The sequence below is a fragment of the Schistocerca piceifrons genome, unplaced genomic scaffold (assembly GCF_021461385.2).
Source record: "Schistocerca piceifrons isolate TAMUIC-IGC-003096 unplaced genomic scaffold, iqSchPice1.1 HiC_scaffold_1138, whole genome shotgun sequence".
Classification (NCBI taxonomy): Eukaryota; Metazoa; Arthropoda; class Insecta; order Orthoptera; family Acrididae; genus Schistocerca; species Schistocerca piceifrons.
Window position 1 is genome coordinate 45,001 of NW_025726948.1, and position 5,000 is coordinate 50,000.

At 54.0% G+C, this 5,000-nt stretch overlaps 1 non-coding gene across 1 annotated transcript in view; it reads left to right on the top strand.

The window, feature by feature from the left end:
• Nucleotides 1-3,662: 3,662 nt before the first annotated feature.
• The window catches only part of LOC124728197, a 1,909-nt gene continuing 571 nt past the window's right edge, over nucleotides 3,663-5,000 (top strand). The window contains exon 1 of the ribosomal RNA XR_007007236.1: nucleotides 3,663-5,000. This exon is cut by the window's right edge and continues 571 nt beyond it. This is a non-coding gene — a ribosomal RNA (small subunit ribosomal RNA).

Consider the following 5,000-nt stretch of genomic DNA (forward strand, 5'->3'; position numbering starts at 1 on the left):
ACCTAACCTAACCCATGTTGTACCTTAACCTAACCCATGTTGTACCTTAACCTAACCCATGTTGTGCCTTAACCTAACCCATGTTGTGCCTTAACCTAACCCATGTTGTCCCCTAACCTAACCCAAGTTGTCCCCTAACCTAACCCATGTTGTCCCTTAACCTAACACATGTTGTGCCTTAACCTAACCCATGTTGTGCCTTAACCTAACCCATGTTGTCCCCTAACCTAACCCATGTTGTCCCCTAACCTAACCCATGTTGTGCCTTAACCTAACCCATGTTGTCCCCTAACCTAACCCATGTTGTGCCTTAACCTAACCCATGTTGTCCCCTAACCTAACCCATGTTGTCCCCTAACCTAACCCATGTTGTCCCCTAACCTAACCCATGTTGTGCCTTAACCTAACCCATGTTGTGCCTTAACCTAACCCATGTTGTCCCCTAACCTAACCCAAGTTGTCCCCTAACCTAACCCATGTTGTCCCCTAACCTAACCCATGTTGTGCCTTAACCTAACCCATGTTGTGCCTTAACCTAACCCATGTTGTGCCTTAACCTAACCCATGTTGTCCCCTAACCTAACCCATGTTGTCCCCTAACCTAACCCATGTTGTGCCTTAACCTAACCCATGTTGTCCCCTAACCTAACCCATGTTGTGCCTTAACCTAACCCATGTTGTCCCCTAACCTAACCCATGTTGTCCCCTAACCTAACCCATGTTGTCCCCTAACCTAACCCATGTTGTGCCTTAACCTAACCCATGTTGTGCCTTAACCTAACCCATGTTGTCCCCTAACCTAACCCATGTTGTCCCCTAACCTAACCCATGTTGTCCCCTAACCTAACCCATGTTGTCCCCTAACCTAACCCATGTTGTCCCCTAACCTAACCCATGTTGTCCCCTAACCTAACCCATGTTGTCCCCTAACCTAACCCATGTTGTCCCCTAACCTAACCCATGTTGTCCCCTAACCTAACCCATGTTGTCCCCTAACCTAACCCATGTTGTGCCCTAACCTAACCCATGTTGTGCCCTAACCTAACCCATGTTGTGCCCTAACCTAACCCATGTTGTGCCTTAACCTAACCCATGTTGTCCCCTAACCTAACCCATGTTGTCCCCTAACCTAACCCATGTTGTCCCCTAACCTAACCCATGTTGTCCCCTAACCTAACCCATGTTGTGCCTTAACCTAACCCATGTTGTCCCCTAACCTAACCCATGTTGTCCCCTAACCTAACCCATGTTGTCCCCTAACCTAACCCATGTTGTCCCCTAACCTAACCCATGTTGTCCCCTAACCTAACCCATGTTGTCCCCTAACCTAACCCATGTTGTCCCCTAACCTAACCCATGTTGTCCCCTAACCTAACCCATGTTGTGCCCTAACCTAACCCATGTTGTCCCCTAACCTAACCCATGTTGTGCCTTAACCTAACCCATGTTGTGCCTTAACCTAACCCATGTTGTCCCCTAACCTAACCCATGTTGTCCCCTAACCTAACCCATGTTGTGCCTTAACCTAACCCATGTTGTGCCGTAACCTAACCCATGTTGTGCCTTAACCTAACCCATGTTGTGCCTTAACCTAACCCATGTTGTGCCTTAACCTAACCCATGTTGTGCCTTAACCTAACCCATGTTGTGCCTTAACCTAACCCACGTTGTCCCCTAACGTAACCCACGTTGTCCCCTAACGTAACCCACGTTGTCCCCTAACGTAACCCACGTTGTCCCCTAACGTAACCCACGTTGTCCCCTAACGTAACCCACGTTGTCCCCTAACGTAACCCACGTTGTCCCCTAACGTAACCCACGTTGTCGCCTATCGTAACCCACGTTGTCGCCTAAACCTGCTCTGTAATTGTTATACGACTCGTTCAATTAGTGTAGTGTTGCCCACCCGCAACCCTCGCAATATAGTTCGCTACTCGCACTGCCCGCTCCCCTGTGTATCGCTTCATGTTAAACACCTTGCAAGTCTTGCTGACTTTCCACATGCTCCTGCTGTACACTGTAATGTGGATGGCAGCAGGGCGTACATGCCGCCCCCCCCCCCCCCCCCCCCACCTCTCCCCACGTCCCCACCTTGCCCCCTGCCTTCGCAAGGTGGTTGGTGACAAGTTTGCATGTTCAATGCCCTTCGCATGCGACGTACGCAGGCTACGTTGTGGTGCGGCCTGTGTCAACTGTCCGCTGATGTCGTACGCGTGAACCACAATCTGTACTGCACATTCGTCCTTATGTACTGAATGATACATCGTGGCACATGTGTGACCGTACAACGACTGCGCCCAAAAACGGCGGACCATACAGTGCAAATATTGTGCACGCAGCTACGTGTCGTCTCCCTATGAGAGCTGGATTGCAGTGTGGTACGCCATAGAGACGTGTGGGAGGAACGGACGCCGTGGATGGCGATCAGCATGAGCTGTCTGTTGATGTATTCGGACCTAGTCGTCTCTCCTCACACACCGTGATGGCATGGTGCAGCGCGTTCCATATCTGCGACATGCTACAGAAGCCGGTTGACAGTCGTTCGAGCAATGGACATCGCATACGTACGGGGGCCACCTTCCACGTATTGTCTAGGCGTGCACATTTTGTTGCGTGTATGTGGGCAGACGTAGTGTGGCGTGACACCTGACACAGGCATGCAATAATGGTTGAAGTTGCAAATGGCGATGGACGCCTACGTTTTCTGGTGAAGTTACGCAAATGAAGAAATGGTAACCCGTTGTGGTGCGGTTGTTCTCGCTAGGGGTGAATCGGTGATGGCGACGATAGGTTGAGGTACTAACCGGTTGTTCCAGCGATACCCACCATGCCGACGAAACTGAACGGCATCTGGGTGTGAAGCGATACGCGGCGGTGGCTGGGTGGGACCGTCCCCGGCCGGTGAGGGGGCGCCTCCCGGCGTGCTGGCCGCGCGGTGCGTGGGCGCACGCGCTACAGCCGGCTGGTGGGGGCGGCCAGTGGCAGGCGCGCCGGCCGACGGACGCGGCAGGCGTCGCAGCTGCGCGCCGGCGCACCCTGCGCGCGGCGCCGTGCGGCCAAAGTAGGTCCTCGCGGGCCCGGTGCGAAGCGCGGTGGACATCTGCAGTGTGCTGGTCCGATTGAGGACTGTGTGCGTTGAGGATGCGCCGCCGCCCGGCGCTCGGCGCCGCGACGCCGTCTGCTGCTCGGTCGCCCCAGCGGTTCTCGCTGGTGGTTTGTATCGCAGCTGTGCGGATGTGTTGGCGTGTGCGCTGTGCTGGGAGAGTTCGCTTCGGCACCCAAGTGGGGCTTTTGTCCTTCTGTGGCGCTGGCGTTGGAGCTGCCGGTCACCGTAGGTGGCGCGTGTTGTCTCCCGCCGGCAATGCCACGACAGCACGCTCCCGGGCCTCTGTCGGCAGCGGCAAGCTCAGTTGGGAGCACGGGTGGTCGCACCGAAAGCGTCTACTCGCCTAACTCCGGGCGATTGCGCCTCTCTCGAACCCGACCAAGTACTTGGGACGGCGCTGCGCGCCGCCGGGACCTGAGAGGGTTTCGAGGTGTATTGTGCAGGGGAGCTCAGCCTCCTCCTGTTTGCAGAATGATTGAGCGGACGCTTGCGTGTTCGCGCGGGCCCCCGGGACACACTCCCGGGCGGCCGGCTGCTCAGCTCTAGTTGACGCAGCTCCCTGGTTGATCCTGCCAGTAGTCATATGCTTGTCTCAAAGATTAAGCCATGCATGTCTCAGTACAAGCCGCATTAAGGTGAAACCGCGAATGGCTCATTAAATCAGTTATGGTTCCTTAGATCGTACCCACGTTACTTGGATAACTGTGGTAATTCTAGAGCTAATACATGCAAACAGAGTCCCGACCAGAGATGGAAGGGACGCTTTTATTAGATCAAAACCAATCGGTCGGCTCGTCCGGTCCGTTTGCCTTGGTGACTCTGAATAACTTTGGGCTGATCGCACGGTCCTCGTACCGGCGACGCATCTTTCAAATGTCTGCCTTATCAACTGTCGATGGTAGGTTCTGCGCCTACCATGGTTGTAACGGGTAACGGGGAATCAGGGTTCGATTCCGGAGAGGGAGCCTGAGAAACGGCTACCACATCCAAGGAAGGCAGCAGGCGCGCAAATTACCCACTCCCGGCACGGGGAGGTAGTGACGAAAAATAACGATACGGGACTCATCCGAGGCCCCGTAATCGGAATGAGTACACTTTAAATCCTTTAACGAGTATCTATTGGAGGGCAAGTCTGGTGCCAGCAGCCGCGGTAATTCCAGCTCCAATAGCGTATATTAAAGTTGTTGCGGTTAAAAAGCTCGTAGTTGGATTTGTGTCCCACGCTGTTGGTTCACCGCCCGTCGGTGTTTAACTGGCATGTATCGTGGGACGTCCTGCCGGTGGGGCGAGCCGAAGGCGTGCGACCGCCCCGTGCGTGCTCGTGCGTCCCGAGGCGGACCCCGTTGAAATCCTACCAGGGTGCTCTTTATTGAGTGTCTCGGTGGGCCGGCACGTTTACTTTGAACAAATTAGAGTGCTTAAAGCAGGCAAGCCCGCCTGAATACTGTGTGCATGGAATAATGGAATAGGACCTCGGTTCTATTTTGTTGGTTTTCGGAACCCGAGGTAATGATTAATAGGGACAGGCGGGGGCATTCGTATTGCGACGTTAGAGGTGAAATTCTTGGATCGTCGCAAGACGAACAGAAGCGAAAGCATTTGCCAAGTATGTTTTCATTAATCAAGAACGAAAGTTAGAGGTTCGAAGGCGATCAGATACCGCCCTAGTTCTAACCATAAACGATGCCAGCCAGCGATCCGCCGCAGTTCCTCCGATGACTCGGCGGGCAGCCTCCGGGAAACCAAAGCTTTTGGGTTCCGGGGGAAGTATGGTTGCAAAGCTGAAACTTAAAGGAATTGACGGAAGGGCACCACCAGGAGTGGAGCCTGCGGCTTAATTTGACTCAACACGGGAAACCTCACCAGGCCCGGACACCGGAAGGATTGACAGATT